The sequence below is a fragment of the Lactuca serriola genome, chromosome 4 (genome assembly GCF_051521515.1).
Source record: "Lactuca serriola cultivar US96UC23 chromosome 4, Lser_US96UC23_V15, whole genome shotgun sequence".
NCBI classification, from domain to species: Eukaryota; Viridiplantae; Streptophyta; class Magnoliopsida; order Asterales; family Asteraceae; genus Lactuca; species Lactuca serriola.
Window position 1 is genome coordinate 220,573,261 of NC_136411.1, and position 19,302 is coordinate 220,592,562.

The window sequence follows — 19,302 nt, forward strand, 5'->3', positions numbered from 1 at the left end:
ATAATATACATATATATATATATATATATATATATATATATGTATATATATATATGTGTGTGTGTGTATAAGATCAAGATGTTCTACCATTACTAGGCCTCATTCACTAAGCTAGTCTATAAGGGGGTATAAGGTTGTTGCCTTTAAAATGGCAGCTTAATGGGTGTCCACTCTCACCCTCCGCTTCCTTGGCTGGTGGAGGGTCGTTAGCCGAACAGGCAGGACAATGATTTTAAATCCTCATTAAAACTATAATGATACAAAAGTAACCAAAGGTTTTTGTAAATTCCTAATCTTAGTTACTTTAGGAAAATGTGAATAAGGTGCTAACCCATGAAATTACACTTTGCACCTTGATTAAGTCGTTAGTGGAGCGTGTGTGGTTAACCGACACACTAACTTGGACTTAAAAAAGTAGGAAAAAGGTGACTTAAGGTTTTTCAAAGGTCGGTAGAGCGCGTGTGGTTAACCGGCACATCGATTGAATAAAAAACATTAAGGGTACGAAGTAGTTTGCATGGTTAATTCACACCTTGTTTTGTGATCCTCGGCATCCCAGTCACAAAACATGAAGGGCACAATCGAGATTGAAACATGCCGTTGAAAAGTTCAATGAATCTCAAAAGAATCTAGGAGTTTTTAAAAAACCAATTAAAAACTAATAATTTATATTTCGTTTTCATGGTGGAAATTGGTGAATCGTCATTCACCTACCTTTCAAATATGTTATAGCTTAGATTACGTCATCCCTCTTCTAAGTTATAATATATTGTGATTGGATCCTAGCCTTAATATTACATTTGGGTGTTTTATTAAGGACTATCCTTATATCTAATCTAAACTTGTTTTCTTCTTTTCAAATGTTAACCAACAATGTTGCTTCTGGCTCAAACCCTACCAGCTCCTTCTCTCTCATGAACCTTTGTGGGAGAGTTATCTTTGATGGATCCAACTTTATGGATTGGATCAGGAACATCAAGATGGTCACTCGGTATGAGGAAAATGAATATGTCCTCGACAAGGAGCTTAAGGTACCCGAGCCGTATGCTTCTCCTGAGGAGGTCGCTGAATATGAGGCACATGAAAGAGATGCTACCAAGGTGGCATGCATCATGTTGGCCACTATGACAGTCGAGCTCTAAAAGTCCTATGAGGACTACTATCCTTTTGAGATGAAACAGGATTTGATGGACCGCTACCATTAGAGTGCTCGTCAAGATCGATATGAAATCATCTCGTCTATGATAACAACTCGAATGAAGTATGGTGAACCCATCACAAGCCACATGCAGAAAATGCAAAGGTATGTGGACCGTTTGCTGAAACTGATTGTGAACTTCCCCGAGGAGCTAGCAATAGATATCATTTTGCACTCCTTGCCATCATGTTATGGTCAATTCCGCATGACATTCCACATGAAAAAGGAGGAAGTTACCCTCAACAAGCTTCAAGGACTCCTAAATACCGTTGAAACAGGTCTTAAAGGGAAGTCGGTTGTTACCACTCCTACTCCTACTCCAAGCTCTGCCTTTGTCCTGGAAATCGGGAAAGGTAGAGGGAAAAAGAGGAAGAGCCCTTCGAAGGGTACCAAGGGTAAGACCCTTGATGGCTCCTCTTCAGGTGGAACCAAGAAAGGTTTTGTCACTCCTTCTTCTGACCCAAAAGAGGCTGAATGCTTCTATTGCGATGAAAAGCCGCATTGGAAGTGGAACTGCCCAAAGTACCAGCAAGACGTTAAGGATGGGAAAGTGAAACCCACCCATGCAGATATTTACACAATATTGTGTAATAACACACCCTATTCTAACTCTTGGGTCCTTGATATAGGTTGTGGAATTCACATATGTTCTGATTTCCAGAGACTAAGAAGAAGTGAGAATGTGGAGCATGGAAAGATAAACTTGATCATGGGGAATAGGAAAGCTTCACACGTCACCAAGATTGGAGTCTATTCTTTGTTGCTAATTAGTGGGTTTACATTAGACTTGAATAAATGTTGTTACTTGCCTGAAATGGCAAGAAATATTATTTCCTTTCATCCTTTGTACAAACAGGGGTTTACCTTTTCTTTTGATAATGAAGTTGGTGGAATAAATGCTTTCTTCAATAATGTTATTTATTTTAAAGCATTACCTTGTGGTGTGTATGAAGCTGTGCCTGTTATAGATAACCTAGGAAATAATGTGATGTGTATTGATTCTTCTAATAATAATAACTTGGATAAAGCATCATTATGGCATTGTCGTCTTAGACATGTAAGCAAGAAACGCATAGACCAAATCCAAAAGGATGGAGTCTTGGAGTCATTTGACCTAAATTCAGATGATAGTTGTAAATCATGCTTACTTGGAAAAATGACAAAGTCACCCTTTACTGGTTCTTGTGCAAGGGGTGAAGGTTTGTTGGATCTAGTGCACACAGATGTGTGTGGACCCTTCAAAACTGCCACAAGGGATGCTAATCGTTATTATGTGACTTTTACATATGATGATAGTAGATATGCTTATGTCTACTAAATCAAGCATAAGTCAAAGACTTTTCAAAGGTTTAAAGAATTTAAATAAGAATTCGAGAATCAATTGGTCAGGAACATTAAGATGCTTCGATCCGATAGTGGTGGTGAGTATCTTAGTACAGAGTTCCTCGACTATCTTAAGGAATGTGGGATTGTATCACAATTGAAACCTCCCAGGACACCACAGTTGAATGGTATGGCTAAGAGGCGTAATCGAACCTTGTTGGATATGGTTAATTCCATGATGAGTCGAGGTTCGCTACCAATCTCATTCTGGGGGTATACCTTAGAGACTGCCGCCCATATCCTTAATCTAGTCCCTACAAAGAAAGTTTCTAAAACTCCTCATGAGATGTGGACTGGAAAATTTCCTAATCTAGACCACATCGAGATTTAGGGTTGTGAGGCTTTCGTGAGGCGTGAGACTCACGATAAGCTCGAACCTCAAAGTGAGAGGTGTATTTTCATCGGCGACCCACAAAAATCCTTTGGTTAGCTCTTCTACATACCCAGTGAGAATGTGGTGTTTGTAGCAAGGATGGGTGTCTTTCAAAAGAGAGAGTTCATAAGCCAAGGAAACAGTGGGAGGAAAATTGACCTCGAAGAAATTCAAGAGTCAAGTGGTGAAGGAACTTCAAACCCTAGTAGTCAACCTGAGGAGGAAACTCCTGTTGATCCAATTGACGAGTCTATACCTCTGAGGCATTCCACGAGAGTTAGGAATACACCTGAGCATTACTATGGTTTCCATATTACTGCAGAAGAGGAGATACTTATCAGTGATGAGACACTGGTATATCTGGATGAACCTAACAGCTATGCGGAAGCCATGTCAGGCCACGAGTCTGCTAAATGCAAAGACGTTATGGACAAAGAGATACAATCCATGTATGACAATCAAGTTTGGAACTTGGTTGACAATGTACCAGGTGACAGTTGGGTGCAAATGGATCTTCAAGAAGAAGACCGGCGTGGATGGTAATGTACACGCGTATACGGTGCGACTTGTTGCAAAGGGCTTTTCTCAAACTCCGGGAGTTGATTATGATGAGACCTTTTCACCAGTAGCAAAGATTAAGTCCATTAGGGTCCTGTTAGCCATTGCTGCATTTCATGATTTTGAAATATAGCAAATGGATGTCAAAACCGCTTTCCTTAATGGAAAGTTGGCTGAAGATGTTTACATGTGTCAGGCAGAGGTTTTTGTCAGTATAGAGTACCCTAATAGAGTGTGTAAGCTTGAGAAATCCATCTATGGATTGAAACAAGCACCTCGCAGGTGGAATCTTTGTTTTGATGAGAAAGTCAAAGAGTTTGGCTTTTCGAGGAGTGAAGATGAATCTTGTGTACATGTCAAGGCTAGTGGGAGTATTGTTAGATTTTTGGTACTGTATGTGGATGACATACTATTCATAGGAAATGACATCCCAACCTTGCAGGAAGTAAAGTCCTGGCTTGTGAAGTGTTTCGCTATGAAAAACCTAGGAGAAGCTGCCTATATTCTAAGGATAAGGATTCTGAGAGACCGGAGTAAAAGACTAATTGGACTTAGTCTGAGTACCTACTTGGATAAAGTGTTGAAGATGTTCAACATGCAAGATTCCAAGAAAGGAGAATTACCCATCCAGAGTAACGCCAGATTGAGTAAGACTTAGAGCCCATGTACCGAGGTTGAGATAGCAGAAATGAGTCGAGTACCTTATGCTTATGCTGTAGGCTCGATCATGTATGCTATGACTTGTACGCGTCCTGATGTAGCCTTTGCTTTGAGCATGGTTAGCAGATAACAGGGGAATCTTGGCAAGGCTCACTGGACCGCGGTAAAGTATATCCTCAAGTACCTGCGGAGGACTAAGGATAGGGTCCTTACCCTCGGTGGGAGTGATGACTTGAGAGTTGCAGAGTATAGTGATGCTAGCTTCCAGACTGATAGGGATAATTTCCGCTCTCAGTCAGGCTGGGTCTTTACCTTAAACGGAGGAGCAATTACTTGGAATAGTTCCAAGCAGGAGATGGTGGCTGGTTCAACTTACGAATCAAAGTATATAGCACCAAGGGAGGCAACAAAGGAGGCAATATGGCTGAAGAACTTCATTGGAGACCTTGGAGTTGTACCAGCTATAAAGGACCCTATGGAAATTTTTTGTGATAGTGAAAGTGCAGTTGCCTTAGCGAAAGAACCAAGGGATCATGGGAGATCTAGACACAGCGAAAGAAAATACCATTTCATCAAACATCGAATACAAGAAGGACTCCTTGTGGCAAAGTGGGTATCATCGGATGAGAACCCAGCAGATCTCCTCACGAAGGGACTGGGTAGGGTTAAGCATCTCCAGCATGCAAGGCACATAGGGCTGAAGGATGATATTATTTTTAGTAGTCAGATAGCTCTGAAATTTGTAAAGTATAATTGACATTTGATGATGAATAAAAGTTGTGTTTATTTACGAGTAAAGTGTTGCTATCTTTTGTCAATCGTTTACTATCATTTCATTTTGCATGTTTTGACTTCCAGAGTAACTATGTTTGGTATATCATATTATTTGAATTCTCCACAGTCGGTCATATGTTGGAAGTATGTATGAATCAAGATTGTCATGGGTTGGCTTGTAGAGCTCTAAGATGTTGGACATAACTACAATACTCATGAATTCTCATAAGTTCCGAGTATTGGACACAACCCACACTTATTGGTATCACTTCATGTAATTTATCTTGAGTGATCGTGAGACGGTAATATCATATAAGTCTTCAAACCTATAGATTTGACTTGTTGCCTATGAGTTAGTTATGCATTGATTGTACAAAAACGCATTGGTAACTCGATGTTATAAAACATACTTTTGTGTATGATTCAACAAGTAGTAGAACAAGCATATGAATTGAAGTTTATATGTTCCTTCTTGGATTACAAGCAATATATGGGACCCTCAATGATTTTGTTTTGACCTATGTACCGGGCCCGGTCAGAACTAAATTGATATGTTGGACTAAGTGCTTTGTCAAACAAATCGGAAATCGAGAAACAAACTGCTGGAATAAGTAAGACATTGTTCCATGTATCTGTCCGGCTGATATGTAGAACAGAGGATTATATGATCATTTATCTTAAATGGCGTATCATCATCATCTTAGTTTCGAGAGACCTTGAAAGAGCTACGATTGTTGATAGGTTCCTAAAGGCATACTTGCAGTTATAGTTATTAGACTTATCCAAGTGGGAGACTGTTGGATAAGGTGTCTAAGTCCATAACTATTTCTCGTATGTACTTGACCCGATTTGGCATGGTCCATTTGGGTTGCAAGGCATCATGTATTTGGATAGACTAAAATGAGAGAAATAACACTTATGGTTTGTTAATATACTATAAGTTCTAATATATTAATAATATTATTTAATTAGTATTGATCAAAAATTAATTTAGAATTAATTAAGTGATCAAAATTTGACTAATCAAAATATATGGGTTAATTGTGTAAATCATCCATACTTGTATAGTTGGCTAATGCTCCATGGATTATCAAGTTGGGCTAAAACCCATAGGATGCTCCGTGGTGGTTATAGAACCCATGGGTCATGGAAATGAAAAGTCATGAAAATTAGGGTGTACATGGTGTAACCATAATTGTAACACACTATATAATGATCCTTATGTTCACCAAAATAAACACTTAACCACGAAAAGAAGAGGGCTAGCCGATTTCAAGTAATGTGAGATTTATCTCAAAGTTTATTCCAAGTGCATTTGGTGTTGTGTGAAACATTTGAGGCACCACACTTAGGGTGCTAGGCTCTCAAGGTTTTCAAGGAATCCAAACTACTACAAGGTATGTTTCTATAGTTAACCTTTATATTGAAAAGTTCCCCATGTATGCTAGATAGGATTATGAACGTTGGAAATCAATTTTGCATGTATCTTAGTCAAACATAGATCCAAGGTTTCTAGGGTTGCATGAACACCTTAGGAGTGTTAGAATGCTAAAAACCCTTCAAAATTGTCCTTTACCATCCCAGGCACACCAGACAGCTTGAACAACAAAATCACTACCCCAAGCATCCAACAGCCCTCCCAAAGGCAACCAAATGTGACCTTAGCAGAACTCACCAACCTGATGAAAAAATGAATCCTTAATCCCATATAGAAAACCACTTCTACCTTCCGAAGCCTGAAATCTCGAACGTGTCTAACTCCCCGAAACACCGCCCACACTGAACCACTACCAGGCCAAATCCTCATTTAATTCTAGACTAATTAAAATGCTTCCAACCCTTAATTATCTTGATGCTTCTATTGGGAACAAAGACACTTACCATTCATTGCTGCAGAACATTGTGACTTGATAGAAGGCTCAGATAATCCTTCGAGTAGAAGACTCATATCTACAATGGTAAGAATCACGCGAGAGCTATGCAATAGAGTCAAATCAATTACTTTGAGATTATTTAATCCAATCAAAAAGTGACTTAGCATATTCACCAAATAACAAGCGACTCGACACACGAATCCCAAATCACTAATCCCATCTCGACTGATCTTGACGCCCTTAGCTACTTTACAAAAGCAAATAAGACCTCCCTGGTCTCAACTTACCAGTCAACTAACTGATTCACTGGGTTCCCGCCCGGTTGCCGAGTCAAATAGATACACATAGTTGCCCCCGCGACTTCCGAATGAAAGCCTCATCTGGTAATAATTGCCCTCGCTATCTCTCCACTTATGGATCCAATAATCTTTCAGATCCAACCAATCATAATAGCCCGATCCAACTGGTGCCACCAAATGATGGGTTTTCAGCATTCTAACACTCCTATGGTGTGCATGCAACCCTAGAAACTTTGTATATATGTTTTCTCTATTATACATGCAAACTTTCATTTTTCCAAGGTTTCATCCTAGCTAGCATATCATGGGGTGTATGTAATACAAAATTCTAGTAGAATGACATACCTTTGTTGTAGCTTTGATTCCTTAAGACTTTGTGAGCCTAGCACCCCAAATGTGATGCCTCAAATGATTCACATAACACCAACAACAATTAGATTAACCTGAGAGAAGATTATATTGCACCAAAATCAGCTAGCCCTCACTTGTGTATCTCTTAAGTGCTGATTTGCTAGTAAGAGACTTCTTTATATAGTGTGCTCATTAGGGTTACACCATGTAACTCCTGACTTTCAACATTTCTCATGATCCATGGGTTATAACCGCCATGGAGTCTCCATGGGTCACCACATGGGTTTAGCCCAACATGAAGAGTTATGGATAACAAGCCCACTATATAAGAATGAATAATTTACCAATTCAATACCCATTTATTTAATTAGTCTCTTTTGATCACAAAATTAATTCCAAACTAATTCTTGATCAATACTAATTAAATAATTCATATTAATATATTAGAACTTATATTATATTAATAAACCATAAATATCCTCTTCTCACAAAAGGCTATCCAAATTGTTCCGATGCCATGCAACCCAAATGAGTCATGCTAAATCGGGTCAAGTACATACCAAATATAGTTATGGACTTAGACACCTTATCCAACAGTCTCCCACTAGGATAAGTCTAATAACTATAGTTGCAAGTACGACTTCTGGATCCGACCAGCAATCGTAGCTCTTAAAAGTCTCATGGAACTAAGTTGTGCCATTTTAGATAAGTGATCATATAATCCTCCATTCAAGATATCAGTCGGACAAATACATGGAACAATGTCGTACTTATTGTCTAGCAAATTGTTTCTCGGTTTCCAATTTGTTTGACATAGAACTTAATCAAACACATCAATTCAGTTATGGCCAGGCCCGAGACATAAGTCAAAACAAAATCATTGAGGGGCCCAAGATATAACTTTTAATCCTCAAAGGACTAAAAGGAACAAATAAACTTCGACTCGTATGCTTGTAGTAACTAATCATCAAATTGTACACAAAAACACATTTTATAACATCAAGTTACTGATGCATTTTCATTCTATCAATGTACAACAAACTCATAGTCAACAACTCATATTTCTTGGTTTGAAGACTTATATGATATTACCATCTCACAATCACTTGAGATAAATTCCATGAAGTGATACAAGTGAGTGTGGGTTTCATCCAATACTCAGAACTTATGAGCACTCATGAATGTTGCAGCAACAATTGCTATGTCTAATACAATTCGGACAAATCTAGAAACCCAATTCATAACAGTATTATTTCAATATCTACTTCCAAAGTACGATCGACTGTGGATAGTTTGAATAATATAATTATTCTGGAGTCAAAACATGCAAAATGAAACAATAGTAAATGATTAACACAAGACAGTACCATACTAGTAAATAAAAAGCACCTTTTATTTAAATATCAAATGTCAATTACATTTCAACTATTGCAAGTTTCGAAAGCTATCTAATTACTAAAACTAATATCATCCTTAAGCCCAATGCGCCTCGCATGCTGTAAATGCTTAACCCTACACAGTCGCTTCGTGAGGGAATCTGCAAGTTTCTCGTCCGATGATACCCTCTTTGCCACGAGGAGTCCTTATTCTATTCGATGTCTAATGAAGTGGTATTTTCTGTCGATGTGCTTGGATCTGCCATGATACCTTGGTTCCTTGGCTAAGGCAACTACACTCTCGTTATAACAGAAAATCTCCATAGGCTCCTTTATAGCTGGTACAACTCCAATGTCTTCAATGAAGTTCTTCATCCATATTGCCTCCTTTTCCGCCTCGCTTGCTGCTATATACTATGATTCGCAAGTTGAATCAGCTACTGTCTCCTGCTTTGAACTTTCCAAGTAATTGCTCCTCCATTTAGAGTAAATACCCAGCCCGACTGAGAGCGGAAATTATCCCTGTCAGTCTGAAAGTTGGCATCAATATACCCCACTACTCTCAAGTAATCACTCCCACCAAGGGTAAGGACCCAGTCCTTAGTCCTCTGCAGGTACTTGAGAATATTCTTTACCGTAGTCCAGTGAGCCTTGCCAGGATTCCCTTAATATCTGTTGACCATGCTCAAGGCAAAGGCCAAATCAGGGCAATTATAAGTCAGAGCATATATGATCGAGCCTACAGCGGAAGCATATGGTACTCGACTCATCTCAGCAATCTCAACCTCTGTACTCGGCCTCTGAGTCTTACTCAGTTTGGCGTTACTCTGGATCAGTAAGTCGCCTTTCTTGGAATCCTGCATGCTGAATCTTTTCGACACCTTATCCAAGTAGGTACTTTTACTAAGTTCAATTAGTCTCTTACTCCTATCTCTCAATATCTTTATCCCTAGGATATAGGCAGGTTCTCCAAGTTCCTTCATAGCAAAACACTTCCTAAGCCAGGACTTAACCACCTGTAAGGTTGGGATGTCATTTCCTATTAGTAGTATGTCATCCAAATACAATACCAAATAGCTAACTATACTCCCACTAGCCTTAACATATACATAAGACTCATCCTTGCTCCACGAAAAGCCAAACTCTTTGACTTTCTCATCGAAACAAAGATTCCATCTGCGAGATGCTTGTTTCAATCCATAGATGGATTTCTCAAGCTTACACACTTTATTAGGGTACTTTGCATCAACAAAACCCTCTGACTAACTAATATAAACATCCTCAGCGAACTTTCCATTAATGAAATCTGTTTGGACATCCATTTGCCATATTTAATAATCATGAAATGCAGCTGTTAGGTGCATTTCATGTATCCATTTTGTAACTTTATTTCATAAAAGTATATTGCATATAGGCTTAAACTCATGCATTTTGCATGTTTTTCGGGATTTTTCATGAGGCAATTTCATTCACATACTTTTGTGATATTTCAGGGACTTTTTGACGTAGGATATTGTTGGAGGAGGTAAATAAGAGTTGCGGACAAAATTTCGGGACTTGTGGAGCACCGAGGAGCAAGATATCAAAGAAATGAACATTTTGGCTTTACAGAGATTTACACGGCCATGTAAATGCAAGCCTTGCGTTTACGTGGGCCGTGTAAACGTAGATTTCTGCGCAGTATATTTATGCGTTTACGTGGGCCGTGCAAATGAGAGTGTTAATTTACGCAGGCCGTGTAAACATAAATGTGGGTTTTAAAGCAGTTTTTCACTATTCTTAAAGGGGGGAACCGACTTTTTACTTAGGGGGTCGACTTTTGGAGTAGAGAAGGCGATTTTTAGAGCTTTTAGAAGTTGATTAACACTTGGGAACATTTGATTTCATTTTGTGAGAACTTTAATTTCATTTTCTAGATTTGTGATCTTGTTCTAGCCATGAGTGACTAGAACCCTAGATTCTCCAACTTTATGTCTAGGCATTATTTGTATGTGATTTCAATCATATGACTTGATGTTTGCTTTTAATTTTCTATCTAGTGAATTTGATTTTGTCTTAATCGAATGTTTGATTCTAATTGTGATTCTTGTTAGCAATTTGAATTAGGGTTAGCTCATTCAAGTTATCTAATTGCAAAATCCGTAATTGTTTTGTAAATTGGACTAGGTAACAAGCACTAGTTTGATTTCTATTGAATGAATTTAGCGTAAATCTTTTCACACACTTTTACACTCCCAAGCTTGTGAGGAGTATTGAGTGTTGTTGGGAACATTCACATAAAGCTTAAAGCAACCTTTCAATCCAATTCGAAGAGCTTGTTTAGATTAGGTGACTAAGGTTAGGATTAATCAAAGAGCTTGTTTTGGTTAATTATTGTGGTGAATGGGAAGTGTTAGAGCTTGTTAACACTTTCAAGTACCAACTTAGATATAATTAAACAAATATCTTGTCATCCATGGAATCACATTGCTAATCTGTCTTGCATAGGGTTGGAGTTCTCACAAATCCTGAATTTGTTTCATTTAATTGATCATTTACTTATTGCTTTATTCTTTTGTTTAAGTTATTGCATACCAACCCTGCATTTATGTGGCCATTATTGTACCTTCCGCAAAAAGGTATAAGCACTTGTCATGTGTCTCTATGGATCGACCCTACTTACCTTGTACTACATTATTAGTGCATAGTAGTAGTGTTTAAGGAGTCATTTGTACCCTTTATTTGTTGGGTTTGACACGCCCAATAGCAGCTATGGCTAGCATAACCCTAATATACTTAATCTTTGCTACTGGTGAGAAGGTCTCCTCGTAATCAACTCCCGGAGTTTGAGTAAAGCCCTTTGCAACCAGTCGTGCCTTAAAAGCGTGTACCTTCCCATCCATGTCAGTCTTCTTCTTGAAGATTTATTTGCATCCGACAGACTTATGACCCGGTGCATTGTCAACCAAGTTCCAAACTTGATTATCATACATGGACTGAATCTCGCTGTCCATAGCCTCTTTCCATTTTCGAGACTCAGGGCCAGCGATGGCTTCCTTGAAGTTGTTAGGTTCCTCCTCAGGTTGATTGATAATGTTTGAGGTTCCTTCACCGATTGACTCTTGAAACTAGTTCTTCAAGGTAAATTTGCCTCATACTGTTTCCTTGGCTTATGAACTCTATTTCACGAAAGACTCCTCTTCTCACCATGAAGACAACATTGTCCCTCAGTCTATAGAGGAGATAACCAAAGGATTTCTGTGGGTAGCCGATGAAAATACACTGCTTACTTCGAGGTTCGAGCTTGTTGTGAGTCGCATGCCTTACGACAGCCTCGCAACTGCAAATATTGATGTGGTATAAAGTGGGAAATTTAACAGTCCACATCTCGTAAGGTGGTTTGGCAACCTTTTTGGTAGGGACTAGATTAAGGATATGGGTGGCAGTCTCTTAGGCTTACCCCCATAATGAGATTGGTAATGAAGCTTGACTCATCATGGAACGAACCATGTCTAACAAAGTTCGATTGCGCCTCTTAGCCACACCACTTAGTTGTGGTGTCCTAGGAGGTGTCAATTGTGAAACAATTCCACATTCCTTAAGATAGTCAAGGAACTCGATACTAAGATACTCACCACCTCAATCGGATCAGAGCATCTTTATTTTCCTACCCAACTGATTATCCACTTCTTGTTTAAACTCTTTGAATCTTTCAAAGGTTTCTGACTTGTGCTTGATTAAGTAGACATAACTATATCTACTGTGACCATCAGTAAAAGTCACATAGAAGTGGTTAGCATCCCTTGTGTCGGTTCTGAAGGGTCCACACACATTTGTGTTTATGAGGTCCAACAAACCTTCACCCCTTCCACAAGTACCAGTGAAGGGTGACTTAGTCATTTTTCCAAGTAAACAAGATTATCAACTATCATTTGACTTTAAGTCAAATGACTCCAAGACTCCAGCCTTTTGGAGTTGGCCTATGCGCATCTTGTTTACATGTCCAAGACGACAATGCCACAAGGATTCCTTATCCAAACTAGTGGAAGAATCAATATCCAATACATTATTTCCTAAGTTGTCGACAACCGACACAGTTTCATATACACTGTAACATACACGCTTTGAAATCGTGTTTTGTAAATGTTAAAAGTAAATAATATTATGAAATATTATGTGATATTTAGTATTGAGTTCTAACAAGTAGTTTTTACTAGAAATAAAGTAAAACTTTGTTTAGAATCACTCGGAAAATATTGGAAGTCTTATGAGATTCTAATTAAAAGCCAAATATCGAAATTTAACGAAAATATAAAATTTGAAATAAGTAAAATTTTATAATTGAAATTTGTAAAGAATCTCATTAGAAACATTTAGGCGAAAACCTCATCGAAATCTGAGTTATAACGAACAAGTGAAGACCAACCGAAGATCTACGACAAAACCGTCACGTCACCGAATGACGTAAAAAGTGAGTTTTCGCTAAAATACTTTTTAGCCTTAGTGATCTAAACGAAGTTCGTAGTAATTGTTAAACCGAGAATTTCCATAAAAAGAACGTCCAAATCAGACTTCGTATGAGGAAGTTATGATTTTTCTAATTTTCGGAATAGCAGAAGACAGCTAAAAACTCAAAATAAAGATTGAGTGATTTTTAGCCGACGCAACCTACACGAGAATCGAAGGTCTCGTCGATAATAGTATAACGGTAAAAAGACAGACGAAAACAAATGTCGGATGAAGAAGTTATGAATATTTAACGGATTTTCCTGTCCCGGTCTGTTAAAAATGAAGTCAAAATTAGCCGACGGAGTCTAAACGAAAGTTGTAGAGTATATTCCCGCCTACGTGTGCATATAAAGAACGTCAAAAATGGAGACTGTATGCAAAAGTTATGGATTTTAGAAGTTTGGGACACAAAATTCGAGAAAAATGCTAAAACCGAGGAATTTCGCATGAACAGGAACCGGCCACGTCGCCTCGCTTCGCTGCTGATGCGTGTCTGAATTGTGTCACAACCCTCTCGCACCGAAGCCGCGGTCCAATCCGAGGGCGCCACCTGCCTTCTATGTGTCTTCATGCGAACCGCACCACCTGGCACCCTCTCATGCGAGCCACGTGCTCACTTCTCTTTTCTTCAGATCCGAGGCTCGCACCTATATAAAGGGTGCGAGACCTCCCAGGTAATTTTGGAAAATTTTTAGCTTTCACCCCTAAATTCATTTTTTACCATTCAAACTTCCCCGAAGCCTCGGGACCATTCCCAAGACCCGAAACACGCCTTGAAGTGTCCGAAGAGCCCGAGAAATTTATCTTTTCGGTTTGAAGCCCAACCCTCGCAAAGCCAGTTTTCAAGAAAGCACCCGGTTTTGAACGAAGAAAGCTATTTATTATAACAAAGTGTTGCACAAATTAATATTTTAACCCCCGCTTAACTCACGGTGAGTTCAATATATAGGAACAATTGTATGTTATGTGTTATATGTGCTATATGATTTTATGTTGTTATTATTTCTGCTATTTATGATAGCAAAGTTGTACCTTTGGATATGTGATCAGTGAAAGAACTTAGATTCACTATGGTATTGGTACGTAGCCTCTGGCCGTGTAGAGTATGTCTCGCAAGAGAATGACTTTTACCCCTATGGCATTGGCAGAAGGTTGGATAGGGCTAAAAGCCTGAAATCTACCAAAATGTTTAATCGGAAATTGTATGTCTTCTATGCCATTTGGGCTGAAGTCTTATTGATGTATATCAAGTATGGAAATTGTTGTATCAAGTGATTGTTTATCTTTGAATCAAATAATTGATTGATATGGAAATCTTGTCACATGATTCACATATGCCTTTGTTGTTCCTTGTTCCTCTTTGCTTCTACCATATTAAAGTATATATATGGCATAACGTTATATTGTATCTATTATTGAACTCACTAAGTGTCACCGCTTACCCCTCTCACTGTTTAACAAATTGCAGGAGATAAGTAACCAGTATAGTCGTATACTACTAGAAGGTTTAGAATAGTTATAATATTTTTTTTTGTAATTAGGGATCATGTATGTATAAAAGTATAGTATCTTGGGTAGTTGTGTAATGTATAACACTTTGTAATAGTTGGTTTGTATCCAGTCGTTTGTAATCACTTTATCAATGTAAAAAAAATTATGAATATGCATGTAGCATGTTTTGGAGTAACAATTGTTTAGTATGAAAGTGTGGATCTTTCAATCAAGGTTAGTATATGGATACAAACCATAGGAAATATTTAAGTGAACTAATTACCACAGATTGGTATTTAGTTTTAAACCATCGGAAGTTCAATATATGAACTGAATCATTGTAAGTATATGGATACAAACCATAGGAAATATTTAAGTAAAAGTATTAGGTATTAATAAATCCTAATATTCTAAAATACTATGTTGCTCCAAATTTTTAGAAGAATGGTTGAACAAGAATGTAGCCATACACCATAAATGGGCGGAGATCCTAAACCTGGTGAAGTAACCAGTATCCCCTCGTCAGGATCGACTCTTGGGTAAACTTACCGGTGTTACACGACAGACTCTCGGAGAACACAAAAAGAATGGTGATAAAGGAAAAGAGAAAGTCACCGAAGAATCTTCAAAAGGAGAGACGAGACGTCCTTTATTCAGAACTTTCAAGATTAGCAGTGGTATAGAGTTTCTGGTGTCCTTAATCCCATAGTTGTTTTAACTTGGATCCAGAACACAGAGAAAGTATTTCGTATCTCTCATGTAGACAATGAAGATAAGGCTAATTATGCTTCTGCTATGCTCGTAAGAGAAGCCTTGGTCTGGTGGGAAGCAACATATGAAGCTCTCAACAAGTATGACCAAGAGAATATATCTTGGGAGATGTTCAAAACTCGTTTGCTAGGGAAGTATTGCCCTCTAGACATGAGGAGAAGATTAGAGATAGAATTACTCGAGCTTAAACAAGGAGGAATGACTGTGATTGATTATGAAACTCAATTCAATCAAAAAGCACGGTTTGCACAAAAGTATATTCAATTATTCCTGGATGGACTACGATATGAAATCCGCGATTTCGTGGCTAATCGGGATGTTCTATCATTTGAAAAACATGTTGAGTATGCTCGAAAGCGAGAGCATGACATAGAAATACGTGGTGCCACTTTTTCTATTTCGAAGCATCGACGTATTGATCGAAATACTCATGTTTCCTCTATTCCACCAGCTTAATCTATTCAAACTGAACCTGGTAACAAGTGCAAACTCAAAATTCCCCTCGTGGCCGCGGTGGGTCACAATCTTTTTCTCTTCAATCGTCATCATGTCGAAATTGTGGGAAGGATCAGTGATCCGTTATGGATGTGGAGAAGTAGGCCACATGAAGTTTGTTTGTTCGATGAAGAATGTTACATGCTTTGCTTGTGGTGTTGCTGGCCACATGAATCGTTTTTGCCCTACTCTTATGTCACAACTAGAAATTTTGGTGCCTTGTAATCACAACACTTATAACAACTATGAATCGATAACATGAAAGCATGCATGATGCACATTCTATAACAACAAAGCACCATCAAATACTACATTCTAGCCCTACAAGTGGTCAACAAAGAATTGGAAACCTTAGAAATTCCAATTTGAGTTCACTTTGGACTAGGATTTCCTTATTGGGCCTATGGACTAATAAGCTTCCAATTTAACTATCTTGAACCTAAAACTCTCAAATGGGCCCAAATTAGGCCTATATACATGAACCTTTACATTTTTGGGCCTTATGAACCCAAAAAAACTAGATTAACTTTAATGGGCCTTATTGGACCAAAACAAATTTATATTAGCCCTAATAGGTCATAAAAATCATTATTTGATTTTTATTGGGCCAAAAATCACCTAACTTAACCATAAAATGGACTTAAGCATTCAAGGCCCAAATTTTCTTTTCTTCCCTCTCCATTCTCGGCCCAAGCCCACCCAAGAGGAAGAGTTGACTTGTATGGGTGCCACCTCATTTTTACATGGAGGTTTTCCATGCAAAGTCTCATATCTCTATGCAACAATCCCACCACCATCTCTCTTCTCTTCTCTTTTTTGCTCTCGGCCGAACCCAAAGACACACACACACTCACAATATTCATCTCCACTCTCTCCAAATCCTCTTAGGAAATCTTACACTCCTTCATCAAATTTTCGAGATTAAGGAAGCTTTCAAGAAGATTTTTCCACAAATACATCATCTAAGGTAAGATATTGCTTGGATCCATAATCTAGCTACTTCATTTCATCAAAAATCTCTTCTAAATCTATTCAAACTTGTGATCTTACATCATCTAAGCCACTAAATTCGAGATCTACCAAGAGGACTAGATAGGATCAAAATTCTCTTCCTTCTCTCTTCAAAACCGAAACTACAACTCAAGGTGAGCTTCATACCCCTGTAATTTCGGTTTTCACATGTTTTATAGGGGAGAATACACGTAAATGTGTAGATCTATGTGTAAGTGTATGCTATATGTGATTTTATGCATGTATGTGTGTGATGTTATGTGTTTTTATGACAAATATGTAACAAAAAGGGATGATAATTCGAGATCTATGACATGAGAAAAGAAACAAACCAAAACTAACTTCTTCTACACTAAGCTAGTTGAGAAAAATAGCTTATAAGGTTATGAGGAACATACTTTAACATAAAACCCATTTTTGGACTTAAAATGTTAAAAATACAAAACTTGGGGTAAAAACTATCAAGTCATGTTTTCTTGAGGTTTTTCGGAAAACATCAGGTTTTTCGGGGAATTTAATACTACTTGTTTGAAACTTTATTAACAATATTACAAAATACCCTTCGTGTGTATATATATATATATATATATATATATATATATATATGTATATATATATATATATATATATATATATATATATATATTTTTAAAATCATTCATGCATCAACTTATGGATCTCACGCTTTGATAAACAAAAGTCTTTTTAGAAAATATCGGTTTTTCTGGGTTTTTACAAAACTGCACAAACCATTTTATCACAACATTTCTTATGAACTCACCAACATTTCATATGTTGACGTTTTTCCAAAATAACTTGTATTCTCAGGTAACAGGTAAGCAGAAGAGTATTATGAAGTAATGTTAAATGTTATGTGTTAAAAACACTCAAACTATTTATGTTATGAATGTGTAATGTTAAAACAATGTACTTGATGTGAACAATTCCAGTTGTAATATATTGATGCATGGTGACGTTTATGTTATGATTCATGTACATTCATTGTGATTGTATTCATTTAAGATCACGCGAGCCCTCGGACGTTTCCACAGTCTAGTTCGGGGTGTGACAGGTTGGTATCAGAGCATTGTTTATAGTGAACTAGCATATCTAACCACATATTGATATGCAACTATAAAACAAAAAGGGACTAACCCAACTCTGAACAAAACAAAACAAATAAAAACACAACTATAAAACATCTTTGCTTGCGTGAATTAGGAAACAGAACATAAAACCGAACCAAACAAGATAATGCTAGCATCTCGGTTAAGCCAGGACTGTTCATAGTCATATCAAGGAGTGGATGTAGCCTGATCAACTACATTCTCCAAGGTACAACTATCACATGTCCCGAGGAAACCGCGATGGTAGGAAAACCTAAAAGCTTACCCCTTTAGCACCAAAAAGAGAACAACAACTTAATCTATACAATAATAGAAGCATCATAGGTGTAATGATAGTTCATTCGTATACCTTCTCTCAGTCGGTATGGAAGGCGAGCTGTAGGGCATTCAATTTCATCAAGCCCTAATAGCCCACGTGAGGGTCAAGGACGAGCCAGAGGTAGATCAAGGAAGGGCACACGACGCTGGACCTGAAGAGGAACAGGACGAATACGTGATGGTTGATTTCGATTATGATGAGTTGGACCAGGAGCCAAACGAGGAAAAGGGTGTAGAGGAGGCATGTAGTGGACCTCACCAATTGGAAGCCCCGTCAAATTTCCGCATGTTTCAAGGGGTGGATACAGACTACCTACGCACTCTCAAGGAGGCATTTATCAGCCTAAAGCTTTAACTCATCATAGCCAAGGAAAGGGCAGCGCAAGCCGAGCGAAAAGTAGAGGTAATCACCCAAGAGGCGGATGAACTAGCTGAACTTCTGGTGCGTCACCTCGACAGTTGAGTGTCATCGTCATCCTTACTAATAGGACCTGCTCTACTACCTGCTATATAGAACTCACCACGACTAGGACTAGTCATGCCCGTCTTTAGTACTATGTCACTAGGATCTATGCTATGTACCCCGACTCTATGTTTAAGTGATTACACTACTCATAGATCCGTTATGCTGCCGAAATTGCACTACTTATGTATTGCTCTTCCGAGCAAAATTTTCATGTATCAAAAATGCGGATAATATTAATGAAAAGTTTTATGTGTTCCACTGTGATGTTGTAATCTGCTATGTGTTATAT